At 34.3% G+C, this 15,248-nt stretch overlaps 1 protein-coding gene across 5 annotated transcripts in view; it reads left to right on the forward strand.

Annotated features, from left to right (window-relative positions):
• SLC16A7 (solute carrier family 16 member 7) overlaps window positions 1-15,248 on the forward strand; it is a 79,542-nt gene that overhangs the window by 25,051 nt on the left and 39,243 nt on the right. Inside the window, exon 2 of one of the 5 annotated variants that reach the window (XM_042815490.1) lies at window positions 1,065-1,197. The exons of the other annotated variants lie outside the window; for them this stretch is intronic. The gene's annotated coding sequence lies outside the window, so the exon portion shown is untranslated. The remainder of the gene's footprint in view (window positions 1-1,064; window positions 1,198-15,248) is intronic. 5 annotated transcript variants of the gene reach the window in all.

Consider the following 15,248-nt stretch of genomic DNA (forward strand, 5'->3'; position numbering starts at 1 on the left):
GTGGGCTAGGTGGAGGAGAGACAGAAAAGCAAAAATAAAACAGTTCATCTATGGGGATAAAAGTCTCTTTGACACACTTTGGTTTTGTCCCTTCATGCTGTGGGAACTGTGTCAGTCAAGAAGTGAATGTGGGACCCTGAGACATGCAGTAGAAAGTTAAAGGACTAAGGAGGTAATTAAGATAATATGATTTCAACTGAGTGAACAAAATTGATAAGACTCCATGAGTGGCAGCCAGAAAACCCTTTAGTTCGTTGGGTTTTGGATACAATTGAAATAAGGTTATAAGAAGGTGAATCAGCATGGTGACCTGAGATTAGCTACTCAAGCACAGAAGTTAAACTGTGAAATAGAAAGCCTTTTCCCCAAATAGTTTTATAACAACCATTCAATTCAAGAGTTGACATCATTAACATTTGAAAAGATCTGTTTCAGTGAAGGCAAAATTACACCCTCTGCAAATCAGAAGACAAAGGAAGAAGCAATTTTTCCTTTTATGCACCCTCATCTCCTCAAAACAGGCACTTCAAAAATATATTGAATAGTGAAATAAAGAAAGATGGAAAAAGAAGAAATTCTGCTTAGTGACAAACCAAGAATCGATTAAAAAAAAGAAGTGGTTTAACCAAGTTTGACACTATGAACACTTTAACTTACTAGTCATGTGTAGACCATCACTAAGTGACCAGCAAAATGAAAAAAAAAAAAACAAAAACCATTTAAGTGCCCTGGAGTGTTTATTTCCATATCTTAAGTGACTTGGGTTATCTATCTATCTATCTAGCTTTTTATCTGTCTGTTTAGTAAGATGTGATTCTTAGAGTTTATGAACTGAGTTTTAAGTTCATTACAATTCATAAAATTACTGTTATGTCCTTGATCTTAAATTCAAAATGACTCACTTTTAGCTCAGAAATAGGAAAAGACATAGGAAGGAAGGTAATTCTGTAGATTAGGAATTTTTCTATTAGTAATGAACGCTCTTCATGTGCTATTAGGAAACTCATTTGTATCAGTAAGTATGAAATGCACCATTGAAGCAAACCTTAATGTTCTTTGTTTAGTAATTCATCTCTGACTCACAAGGAAGACTTGCTACGATGTATGAAAATACTGAAGAGTTAATTACTGTCTACTGAAAAGCCTTGTGGGATGTATTTCATCCTTCACAGAAAAGACATTGTTTTCTGTCCCACAGTAAGTACTTTATGTGTTCAAAATGATCCCATGGTATTCATTTCTGACTTGGCAAAAAGGATTTAGAATTAGATCAACAGTATGTAGTAACATCTGGCTGCATAGTACAGCTGAATTACTCGTGTGATAACAGTAAGAAAAGAAAATGGCAAGCAAATATACATAATTTTAGGCTTAAGGACCCAGTATTCTTGTGCAACACTGGTTAAACAGACTGTTTGAGGCAGTTTGAGATGTGTTAATATGGGAAAATATAATTAGGTCCAAAATAAAAGTTACTATAATTCAAGCAGCAGATGTAAACAATAAAATTCTGCTAGGTCTGCGTGTAATCAAATCATACTGTAAGACTGGTGATGTGCTGAGTATTGTACAGTTGAACTGAAAGTTTTGAAAAGAAATTACAGAAGCAAACCCCTTCAAAGCTAGATGCATTATGCATTATCACAATTAAATACATCAATTACAAAAAAGTGACTTCATTGGTTATTGCAGCTCTCCTATCAGCCAAGTCACAACATTGAATCTAAAGACTGAAGTGTAACAATTGATATCTTTTTTCACTTCAGACAGCAAGGTGGCTAAAGGACAAGTTAACCTCAAATTCATTTACGCTTGAATTTCTGTGTCTCACAGGGGAGGTGCTCTTTAGCTAAATATAAATTCCTCATCTCTTCTTCTCTGCTAACTGTAAGAGTGCACAAGTTGAAATTTTTTCTTTTCTGTGAGTAATGAAGAAGACCAATTAATTTTTTTTTCTCTCGTGTATTCATCCATTCATCCCTCTGTTTTCCCCATCCCCTTTCTCCCCATTCATCTACATCCAAGATACTCCTGAAGCCTTGTAGCATCTCTCATGTTTAAAAAAGAAACTCAAGATGGCAAACAGTGATATTGAGATTCTAAACACTGATGATGACATCTTCCCAAAGTGTTTATCTGTAGAAATTTTTTGGACTTTGTTATGATTTTTAGTTCTTTAGCCCCAAATTTGTCACAATCAAATGACAATGCAGCTAGTGTAAGATCTGCCAGTTTACTCTGTCTAGTTATCTGTATATCACCTAGGGCCTTCTTTCTGTGCACAGGTATTAGAGAAATTAAGGGATATCTTGTACATTTTAGAGGCCCAGAGCACATTATTTTGTTGCAGGCATCTACAGTTCCTGATGGAGGGCTAGGGATGTAAAGGTAGATCTGCATCACTTAGGCATCAACATAGTACATGTCTCAGATGTTCTCTGTGTCAGCATGCAATAGGTGTTTATCCAGGTGCAAGATGGATGTAATGTCTGGCTAGTGCTGTGAAGACATGTATGTTGGTGGCTTCTTCTATGAAACTTGAGACAGCCGAAAGTCAATACTGGCTTAATGACCACATGTACAGAGTATCAGAGGAAAAAGCATTGGCTGATGCTTCTGTGGGTAATTTCAAACTGGTGACCTAGATTTTGGCCTCTCAAAAATAATCTCAGAGTCTAAAATGGCAGGTTAGAGAGGTGCGCTCTTGAAAGAAGGAGCACTTCTGCTCTTTCCTCATTTCTTATGAAGATAATGTCTGAACATGTTTCTAGAGCATGGATTGCTTTGTGAGTATTGCATGTGTAGTGAAGCTAAAACAGAATTTTTTCTGAACTTGTGGCATGAGTCATAAGTGCCTACCTACACATTTTTGGCAACTTCTTGATCTTTGCACTGTAAAATGGTACAAATGTGATTCTGCCTACTCAGAACTGAAAAGATTTATCCAACATTAAGAAATTCTGGATTTCCAGAAGTCATGTCACCACGGAAACGGAGGAGATATCTTACATCATTACAGATTATAAAAATTGCTTTGCGTTATTTTAATGTTTCTCCAAAATTTACACATTTCCTGCATTTCTTTTAAATGCTGAATTTTATATGTTAAAATCCCATGCTTTTTTCTTTTCTTCACAGTGATTTCTTGTCCTTCTTCAAATTTATATTAGTAACCAGAAATACCCAATTTATTTAAACTACCATCAGGATAAAATCCAATTTTATTTCACAAATGTTTCAAAGACACATCCACCTTTCATTGTTTTGTGAGTTCCTAACATCTCTGTGAACAGAGAAGCAGCTTTATTTATTTCTTATACCCTAAAAGTGAAGAAGAAGTCTGCTACAAATAATACATTGATGCCACCAGGTTATAACAATCAAAAATCAATAGATTCTGATGGCCTAAGACCTGCTTTACAAAATTCTCTTTTCAGCATCTAGTGTCATCTGCATATCTGTAGTACTGATAATCATTTGTCTGTGAAATTCATGTAATTCACAGACTACCAAATAGTTTTAGAAGAACTTGAAAGAATAATCACAGTTCCGATTTCTGGGAAGCAGTCATTTACCAAGGCTTTCCTCTCAACTTTTGTCATGTGTGACTTTCACGAGGTTTCTTTTATTACCCTGTGCAGTTGCCATAATAACAGCAGGTCTGTTGTTGGAAACCTCAAGCTGTATTTGTAGCAGGCATACCATGCAAGTAGGAAAATTGTACTTGAGCTTTGACATAGTGCAGCATGACTTAGTTCGTTTATCTAGATTCAGCCAGCTGCGGGTAGTTCAGCAAGTTACTCTGTTAGTATGAATTTACTTCCTTGTCATTTTTGATGGATCATAGTAGCATGTCAAATAGTAGCAGGGGAAATTTATAGTTTGAGTCCTGAAAAAAATGTAAGATTATTTCCAAGAGGCTGTGTATGGAGTAAAACTGAGACTGGTTTTGTTTTGCTTGAGTTTGGCTTTTTTCCTTTTGGCATAATTTCCAGTGCTGGTCATTGTGTTTTAGTTGCCTTATGACTTGTATTTCATAAAGTATTATATATATGTGACTTGCTTACCTGTATTTTGCTAGTTGTGTCATATAAATCTCTTGGATATGAAATAGTTTGATCCCCTTCTTCATTTTTGTTATTGGTAGGAAGTTTCACATATTTCCACAGAATCAAAATTTCAATTTTGAAAAAGAATAACATTTATAGTTGAATAATTTGAATTACTCATTCTCTTAGTTCAAGTCCCTGGGAATTTTTCCTTCAGCTGTTTGGTCCTCAGAGCTGTAAAATTTGACAGGGTAAACCTTGAAGGATGTGGAAGTATTGTCTGTTTCATTTTTTATATTGCTAACTGATTGTTCTCAGTCATTGCTAGTAAAGCTAAAACTTCCTTGTAACATTTTTAGAAAAACGTAATTTTTGTCACAGGAATCTGAAGTGTCAATGGAAAATAGTTTCCATTGCTGCTTGACTACTTACTGAACTCTGAATTTAAAACTCATTTATAAATAAGATTGTTCTAGCTATTCAATAAATAATAATAATAATAAAAGTAAGGAATTAAAAATATTATAAATCAATAAAATCAAATGCTATTTGATTTTTGTATGAAAAAAAACTGGTGAAAAAAGAATGAATGGTGGGAAATGGGATTACCAAGTGTAAGTTAAAATGCAGATGATAACATGAAACATATAAATATTATCCAGAATATTAAATTAACGGACAAAGGATTAATCTTTGTATTTCTTTGCAATTGAATTATAGGCTATGACTTCATTTATTATATATAACAGATATTTGTACCCCGATGTGCAGATCATTGTTTTTCATCTGGAAATATTTTCAGGTAATAATTTTAGGACTTTTGACAATTGTCCAGAAATCTCAGATATGTCTTTTGTGTCTGTACTGTGGTCTCCTGCATCTCTGTTGTCTGAGACTGACTGTTTCTTTGTCATACAAAAGAGATGTTCATATTTTTTCTCAGAAAATCACAGGCAGAAATATGAGAGGCACAGGCAACAGTAATCTGAAGTCTGGATAGTCAATCCAAAGTTAAAAGTTTATTTTAATTCTACAGCTCCTATAAATTTGGAATCTGATGAGGTGGAAGCTGTACGAATGCAAGTGATTTTGCTTTCAAAATACATTGCATTTTGTTGGTTTCCCAATGAGAAACTTGCTCAATACCTTGCATACACAGAACAGAGTTCCTATTGCCTTCACCCTGAATTACTCCTATGTTACTCATACTAAGTTGTCGAGCACAGCATAAGATTTCTGCATTTTCTGAAAATGAATCTTTGCTTTGTCGTGACATAAGTGATTACTCAGACACTGAAATTCATGAAATGGTTGGTCAGTTTAAAAATATTTCTGAGTCCTTGCTTAAAGTTAACCTGTTAAGAGTGTTGTGTTGTTGTTGTTTGTTTGTTTGTTTAAATTGCATGCACAAGTAAGACAGACATGACTGAGAGAGGATGAATGGAAAATTAACTGCTAAGGTTATAGAATGATGTGATTTTTTTTTTACCTATCTCAGTCAGTCTCTTTTTCTTCAACTACTCTGGCACCAGTATTAACTTTTCATATGACTTTTGTCTCAGATATATTGGGGAAAACTAAACCCCATAGTTTCATGCACGTTCGATTGTTGGAAACTTTAAAGAAGTCTGTGAAAACTTTTACTTAATTTAGTTCCAATAATAGATGTCCTTTTTTCTTCATCCTTCCCTCTACCTCCCCATTTGTAAAAAGTTCTGAAGTTGAGGGGAAAAAGTTTCTGGAAGATATTCCTTATCCACTGAGTCTGGTTGTAAGTTCCCTGTCCTTCCTCTCTAACTTGATTCAGGATTTGATTGTTCATAGATAAAAAATACATGACAGGAAATAATAAGTGATCATTCCAAAGAAACAATTGGATGTGTGCTGGATGCCTCACCACAGGGCACAAGCTAAAGAAAATAGAAATCACGCTATATTTGCTTCTTAAAATGCTGCTTAATCAGTTCACCTGCTGAAGAAGATAGAAACTTGTATTTTCTTATAAGCATGTAGGAAATTCTGTGTTGATGATTTGTATTTTGTAACACTCAGCAGCTTGGCCCAGATGTAACTCATTTCCAAAATCTGTTGTATGATTTCACTGTTGAAAGCTATTTGGCATGCCAGATCTCCAGAAATGCTGTGGTATTCAGTGACAGTCAGATAAGGTCAGAGTAGCTATTGGAAAATGTGCTGCAGGGTGATAGCAAGCAGGGTGATAGTAAGCCATAAGGTTGTGGTTTTTTTTTTTTGTTTTTGTTTTTTTTTGTTTTTTTTTTTTTTGTTGTTGTTGTTTGTTTGTTTGTTTGTTTGTTCTTTTTTAATGCTTGAGACTGTGCTATATAATGCAAAAGAAAAATTTGTGTGAAAATACAGATTTTTTTTTCCACTGGATTTACTAGAAAAGAACAGGAATAAGAAATTGAAAACATGACTGGAAGCAAATTCCAGTGGTAGGGGAGAGTTGATTGTACCGGATCTGCCTACATTTTCTTGCATAATTCTCCCCAACTCCATGCATGACTTAATACAGAATATGGTACAAACAGGGTCAATGGTGGTGAACCAAAACCTCCAGTCATTAGGCTAAAAGGTGACCTTGTGCTGTGTTGTCAAATATTTTATCTGAAATCTGAACTGAATCTTCTTGCTATATCTGTGTGAGCATAGCTTCTGAAATATTGAAAAAGTAAAAAACGGTTTAAATAAGATAAGTGAGACAATACAGAAAATAAAATGAATGATGAAAATGTACAATCAAGGATTCAAAAAATATTATACATGGCATTCTATTTTGCCTTGAATTAATGTATTTTGTTCATAGCAAATATATATATATATTTTAATGAGTGAGAAAGTTACTCTGGCACAAAAAATAGTCTGTTCTGCTCTTCTTCTTCTATCTTTTGATAACTGTTTTCTCATACTGCAAAATAGAAAGGTTGCTCTGATAGTAATGCCTCTCATTTCCACTCTACATTAGTCACAAAGAGCACAGTTACAATATTTGAAAGTACAAGTTCTCAGCTTCAAAACACTATTTTTCAACATAGTTACCACCATTAGCTATGCATTTTTGCTAGTGGTGAAAAAGAGCCTGCATGTCATGCTCGTCAAAAGCTGCTTAGCTATCTGGAACATGTCTTGTCTTTCTTGTCACCACTGCTGAAACACACCACCCACTGCCTCAGTGATCTCACATCCACTGTTTGGTCTCCATAAATGTTCAGCAAGCATCAATGAATGTCAATGGGTACAATTTTTTCTGCATGGAGGAGTTCACTGACACACCCTTTCTTCATACACACTTCCATGTCAGATGCCATTGTGTCAGACTGCCCCTCTGTTGCCATCTGTCACACGGCAACAACATGTAATGGGATTTTGGTGGGAAGGTTCAACCTCTTCTACCACAACACCAACATCCACCTCTTATGTCATGGGCCAAAAAATAGAATAGGAAATGCTATTTTCAGAGCAGCTCTCAAACAAAAGAGAATTATTTTATTTGTGCAGAATTTATCAGACTTGTATTTAGGATTTCATATAGGTCACATATAATGCAAAGCCAATGTTGACTTTTTCTATTAAATCTGTACATTTGGGGATGAGTACTGTGTCTTTCAAGGATTGACATTTTCATTTGCAACAAGCAAAAAGAGAAGGTTACTGCTACATCATCACTTCACATTTTCAAAATCAAGATTTCAAACTTTTCCAGTAGAAGATCTTGGAAATTAGATTCTCACTTGGCCTGCTAGAGACGGAATTTGTTAAATTCAGAATAATAAAATGATACATGTCTTTGCCAAGGAGAGAGAAACAATCTAAGATGAACCATGGAGAGACTATTGTTATCATATAATCAACAAATTAAATATGATACAAGGCTTCATTCACTCTCAATTAAAAATATTATTGGCACTGAACTTGTTAGGTTTACAGTGAAGAGAAAGGGAAATATTTGCAAAATAAATGCATTCATAAATTTTGAATATGTGTTAGACAAATAAGGAAGTTGCATTTAAAAATGTTTTTGTTGCTTTTTGTCTGTTGGTTTCTTTTTTTTTTTCTTTCTTTTTTTTTTTTTCCTTTTTAATAGAGAAAGATTATTTCAGAAAAATTCTTTCTCCTGTTGAATTCAGGATTTTTTTTTAGTGTCTGGTATGTTTTTACTAACTATGATCTAAACTGCTAAAAAGAATATTGTTATTTTTATCATTTTACTTTTAAAGTTAGTTGCATAAACAAACTTTTGACGCAGTCACAAGAATCTGGGGAGTGGGGGGGGAGGGGTTAAAAGCTTTTTGAAATCGAGTTCAACCCCACTACCACTCTGATTTCAGAAAGTTTTGTGCAGTGCCTTGTCATTTTCTGTGTGCTATGATTGTTTCTCTGAATTGTTTCAGAGAAACAATCATGGTGTCGCAGCTCTCAAAATACACAGATGCCACTGCCTACCTGCAGGTAGCCTGCCTGTAGCATTTTAATATTTGTACATAACTCAGAGTACTGTGCCATGGCAGTAAACACTTAAAAAATACAGATAGATTAAATAGGTTGTGACATTGGATTGCAAAAAAGGTAGTTTTCAAGGACAACAATATTGCAGTGTTAAAGACCTTGACATCAAGAATGCATATTCTGTCTCTAAAGACTGAAAGAAGCCAATAAACAAAATATTCTACAGCAGTAGAATCAATGAATTTCTGTAATGGACCAAATAAAAATAACAGAGCTGATCGTACACAAACACTTTCACTGATAACTGTTCTTATCCTTAGAAAATGATTGTCACTGGTTTTCATTGCTTTTTGTCTTGTAGGAATGTATTTGGTTTGATATGATAATCCCTTAATTCAGAGAATAAATATGAAAAGAAGTAGGAACTTAGTACATAAGCTTTATATAAAAGTTTCATGATAATAAGTATAAGCTTATATATAAACATTAGTAATCAAAATCTCGAACAGCTGCTGGATGACTTAAAGTCCTTAAATTCCTAGTTGCTTCAGGGTTCTAAAATTCTGTGCTTAGCATGGTCAGAAATGTCCAGTCTTGATTGTGCTAGGTGTCATGCTGCCTTTTGGTCTGTTAAGTAAACAACATGAGGTTGTTTGATGGGTCAGGGCTATTTGACGTTTGACATCTAGTCAATAGGGTGTCACAGTGTTGGCTCTGTTAGGTGAACTTGTCAATTCCTTGAGCTGCTTGTGCAAGGATCAGAACAGAACCTAACATCCAAATTAATTTTCTATCTAGAAAAAAATTCTACCTGTCATCTTTTCTGTTTTAAGAGATTTCATCTTATGAGACGTTTCTGGAGAACATTGCTGCTCTATATTATATTTATATATATATATATATATATATTTGTTTTGGAGGAAATAATCTCATATTCTTTGGCTGCTGAAAATTAATTATAAATAAAATTTAGCTTGAGCTAGAGAAGTTGCTGCTTTAGAGGTAGGTAAAGTTTAGGTTTACCTGGAATTACTCTTTTCACTGTAGACCAGTTAGACACATTTAACCTGCAGTCAATTTGCAAATGTCTTAAGGATAATTGTTTTATTTGAAATAATAAGAAATCTGTGCAGATTCTCAAGCACGTTACTGAATTGAGACATGTAAGTATTTCTTCAAATTACAGGAAGAATTTAATGCAGAATGGGAGAATGGGTCCAGGTCACCTGAAGTCATTGCCTTGACTGGAAGAATTATGCAGGAAGCTAAAAGATAGTCAGGTGTATACTTATTATTATTGGTACACTCGTCAGGGAAATGTAGATCATGGTAAAATTGTCATTAAGATGGAAAAATAAATACAATGGAACCAAGTAAAAACAAGAAATTTCAAAGAAGGAATTAAATGTGTCAGTCAACTTGACACATACAATCAACTCATACTGGTGTGAAAGCACATCTCAGAGTGAGAGAACTAATGTATGCCTTCAAAGATTTAATGCACCTTTCTGCTTTGTGTTCTCTTTCCTAGCTACATCTACCTATTTGCAAAATAAGCATAATATTTCATAAAGACTGCATATTTTTCACAGTCAGCTGGTTGGACAACATTGTCATCCAGAAGAAATAGAAAACCTGTAACTAGTTATTACATTCAAAGTCATTTACAGGCAGCTTTTTTTTTCTCTAAAATGTAATACTCTATAATGCACACAATAATGCTATTTTGGATAGTGGTTTCTTGATAAAGTAAGTCTTTCTTTCTAACAGAGCAGGACAGAGACTCCATCTGAACAGCAGCCATTTTATGTCAGTCCAAATATGCTCTAGAGCCGTCTTTGCTTTGCTTTGCTTAAATAAGCACTTTATTTCAAGTACTTTATTGGCAGTTAATGATGATCTTGTCACTACATGACAGTATAAGTTGGATTAATATTATATTGTTTCACATCAAAGCAGGTATTTATGATGCTTTATGATGATTTATGATTTTAGAGCAAATAAATCTATGAACTTCTCTGTTAAGAGACAAACCATTTTTCCAAAATGAGGTACAGCTATGCAGATATCTTCAATCTTCAAAGATATCTTCAATCTTCAAAGAGCTGGGACTATACCACGTACATGAGGTACATAAATATAAGTTATATTTTTCTTACATGTAGTTATGTAGGAGGCACGAATATAACCTTGTTTTCTGGCTCATGACAACATCATGAGTGTTTTTAAGTTTTCAGAATCTGAATGATTTTGTGGAATATTAGGTAGCCATTATTCACAAAGGTAGCCATTGCTCGGTCTTATTTCAGTTTCTTTGGTTTTTAGAGAAGGGTAATTTATAATCCTTTTGTTTCAAAGTTTTTTAACCTGTAAACAATTGTGCATTTGTTGCATTAAAAACAAACAAACAAAAACAAACAAAAAACAACACAAACAGAACAAAACCTAAATAATGCCTGACTAGTTTTACTGAGCTATTTGCCTACCATAATGAACCTTGGAGATGTTTTATATACAGAAGCAAGGTTACAGTGAATTTCACTGAGTGATATAAAAGCTTTAAGGAGAGTTAAAATGGATGATTCAGCACTTAGAAAACCTGTAACCAGTTATTACATTCAAAGTCATTTATAGGCAGCATTTTTTTTCTCTAAAATGTAATACCCTAGAATGCACACAATAATGCTATTTTGGATAGTCATTTCTCGATAAAGTAAGTCTTTCACAACACTTACTTGGGAGCGACCCATAGCAATATTTGGCCACTATAGCAATACAAGTTCATTATAACTGCATCAAGCGCTCTGTTTGCAAAGTTTCAATCTGTTCATTTTATATTCACAAATTAGAGCACCTGATATATTTCAAAGAGGTTTCAGCTTTTATTATTCTCGGACCATATTGGTGCACCAGTTTTCCAGCTCATTATTAGTTATCAAACCCAACCAAAGTTTGGGGAAGCCTTTTTTTCTCCATTAATTCTGTGAGCTTAAGTTTGCAGGACATATATAGAAGTCCATTTGTCAGAAATCACCACCTGCATGTCCAGATCTGGTGCGTGAGAAACAACTAATGTAAATAAAAGTCTTCCAATAGCAAACTTTTGCATTCTTTTTTTTTTTTTTTTCATTTATTTTTTATTGTTAATAATGTCTGAAACAGCTTATGAAAAAAAAAATACAATATTGTTATTTAAGGAGCTTGCTTGAAAAGATTTCCCTTTCTTTGAAGCAGAATTAAACAGTTCTTTTTGTTAGTTTGCTACTACATTGTACTTAGCAATCATAGGTAGTAAGAATAGGTATTTGTTATGTATCTGCACTATATATACAGCTAACCCTATAAAGCAACTTCATGTTTGATGCATAACAGAAAGAAGCTGGAGCCAACTGGAAAAGTCAAAAATGCCAGAGCATTCCATATGCTTCTCCTAAAAGTCCTATTTTATTTTGTTAAGAAGATGAGTCACAGCTTTATTTACACTTTGATGATGAATGCAACACTATTTGCTTCACCCTTTTGTGCTCTTGATTATTTCCTCAGGAAAACAATACAGATGAATTGAGTCACTGAGTCCCTGTTCACTTTCCCACAGTGTTGGTAAATTAAAGGTCAATACTGAAGTTTATCAGTACTGCATTTTGCAGCATTCAGGTCTGTTCTTCACAGGAAAATGAAACATTTCCCTGCAAAGGACAAGTGAAATATTCTGTGTCTTCCAATTTCATTTCATACCTAGAGTCACCTACATATGTAGCACCATTTTCTGAGATGTACATAAATATAACTTAGGTATGTTTTTCCATTAGATTATCCACTTTATTGTTTACATGATACAGTAAATGTGTGTAGCCTTTTACAGGTATATTTTTAGAACGAGTAAATTGTGCTAGGCAGTAGATCAAAAACCAGTCCATGTTCTTTCCACATGTGACAACCATACAAATTTATTTGGAGCTAATTAGAACAGAGTTCATTTTACACTACTGCCATCTCTTAGTAAAAACATTTTGTTGATCAGTGAGATGAATCTCACCTTACCTAACTTAGAAATTAAATCAAAACTGAAGGAAATAAAGGAAAACAAAAGCCCAAACACCATATAATATATAAAAATGCAAGATATTATGGAAAGGGAATAATAAACAGAACAAAGTTTTTTGGCTTAAGTCAAACCAGTTAACAGCAGTCTAATGTTCCCTCAAAAATATTAGGCAGCACATCCAGTAATGTACTGAGAGAGCTGTGAAATACTGAAAAATATGTTAAGCGAAGAACCTCTGAATGAAAAGAGAAGCTAGTCGTCCCAGAATGGGGTGGTTGTTTCATCTGCAGCTGTCAACTGAGGAAGGATCTAGCTAAATCACAATTAAAAATATGGTATTTTTCATATGTGAAGTGCATAGTTAGTGTGTGCATAAGTCTATGCATTCTTCTGCACAGGTAAGATGATTGTTTAAGACCAGCAGAAATGAATCAAAGATATGTGCTTAAGGTTTTAAGAGAAAAATATATACTCCAGAGACAGATACTTTGTTTACAAAGGAAAGTGTTATTGTCTTGAAGATTGAAGGAGGACTTCAGAGAATTATAATAATAGACTATGAATCGCAGCATTATAGTACTTCCTGAAGGAGAAACCTTCAGATTTAAAAATCTGCACTACCACTTCTTTGTCTTGTTACCAAGACAAAATAAAAAGATATGCAAAGTGTGCTGTAGATGTAGATGGTGAAGATGCGTCTTCTCCCAGGCAAGAAGCAGGACACAGGGTAATGGCTGCAAGTTGTATTAGAGGAGGTTTAGATTAGACATAAGGAAGAACTTTTTCTCTCAGAGAGAGATCAGGCACTGGAATGGCTGCCCAGGGAGGTGGTGGAGTCACCGTTCCTGGCAGTGCTCAAGAAGTGTCTAGATGACGTGCTGCATGATGTGGTTTAGTGCTTGTGGTGGCAATGGTGATGAGGAGACGGTTGGACTAGATGATCTTGTAGGTCGTTCCCAACCTTGTGATTCTATGATTCTATGATTCTATGTTTTTAGAGTTTATGATCAGTTTTATATGTAGAAAGTTAGCTAAACTCTTGTTTATATGTAACAGTTGGTATTTAGTATATATCATGTGATGGCAACAGAATGTGTGTGTATATCGGTTTGTAATGACAAAAAACACAACTCATAGTTTTTTGCTTCTGATCTAGTTAAACTTCTATCCTGAAAGGGACAACAGGATCATTGCAATAGACTGAGGCACTCAAATAGGTTGATGTCCTATGTTGTCCTTGATGTTCAGTGTTGTTGGTTTTGATTTATTAAACTTTCAGCTAGATATGATTTACTGGAACTACTCTGAATATTTTTACTGTACCCTTTTGATAGTTGGAATCATGCAAATGCCATAGATAACTTTATGTTTCTTTTCTCATTTGCTGTATATTTATGCATTTTATGCTTCTTCTATTGCAGCTATTATAAAGAAATTTTGAGGGCTACTATTATTCTAATCTAGATTCTCTATAAAGATGAGGGAAATGTGTTTTACAGTGTTACCAAAAGTCACAGGAGATGACTTATCTAAAGTGACCATATAGAAATGAACCATATAGAAATGAAAAAGCTTATACTTTGGAGTCTAATTACTTGTTTGGTTTTGACAAAGAACGGCTATGGAATAAGTTTTAATATTATTAGAGCATAGGTTATATCAACAAAAGTGCTTCTAATTTTGAATTTATTGAGTTGCTTTTGACTAATGAAACAATGTTGACTCCTATACATAACCTCTGTCCAAAATGCATAATTTACTAGCTAAATCAGAACTAGCAGAGTAGCAGAACTCCTGTTTGCAGGACTGCTTACTGGGTTTGCAACCCAAACAGTATTGCTTTTGAATTGTCCATTTTTATTAAGAAATAGCTTTGTATTAAGAAAATGACTTTTCTTAATGTTTGGAAGTACTTGATAGGTTCTGATCAAGTGGCTTACATTCTGGAAAAAAAAAAGCTGCAAAGCTGCTGTATGGGTGCTGTATAAGGTAAACACATAATGCTGGAGTCAGTGGAAAGCACATAATGAGAGATTTAAATCTGGAAAAACATAGAAAATTAAGAAAAAAAGGGAGAAATGAAGTTGAATGAGGACTCCTAGTCTTCATTCCTGATGTCAGCACAAGAAAGAAGAGGTTTCAGGATTGTATAGCACTTCTCTAGCATCCTTCAGTGGTTGGTCATCTCATCTTATTGAGTTCATCAAGCAAGTGTCAATCAATAATTTTATGACACTGTGCCATAGCAGAGCTGCAGTCTTCAAACACATATTCTGGACATTCAATGAGAGCAGAATGTAAAAGACAAAATAAAAAACTGCAAATAATACAAGTATAAACAATATGATTGAATTAGATTCTTGATGAATTCTAAAGCTTTCTGCAAATTATTCGAAGACTGTTTTAAGTGCAGCATTGTAGAACTACTCTGTCGGAGGTACAGCTGTATGATGTACATTTTGGACAGCGTGTACTGGGCTAGAAAGTGTCCTACATAGTAGACACAATAGACACAGGTTTTTTGATCTCCTCACGTCCCATTTCTCACAACGGGTGGCAGAGTACACATTAGAAATAGATTAAATTGTCTTGGTCTTTAAAGTTATTTTGTATATATATCAGCAGGTCACCTCATTAACACTTGGACAAAGTACATAGTAAGTTTGTAATTAAACATCCTCTTCCTTCCA

Source organism: Centrocercus urophasianus, unplaced genomic scaffold, assembly GCF_019232065.1.
Source record: "Centrocercus urophasianus isolate 14NV4802_14NV808 unplaced genomic scaffold, USGS_Curo_1.0 seq_15, whole genome shotgun sequence".
NCBI lineage: Eukaryota > Metazoa > Chordata > Aves > Galliformes > Phasianidae > Centrocercus > Centrocercus urophasianus.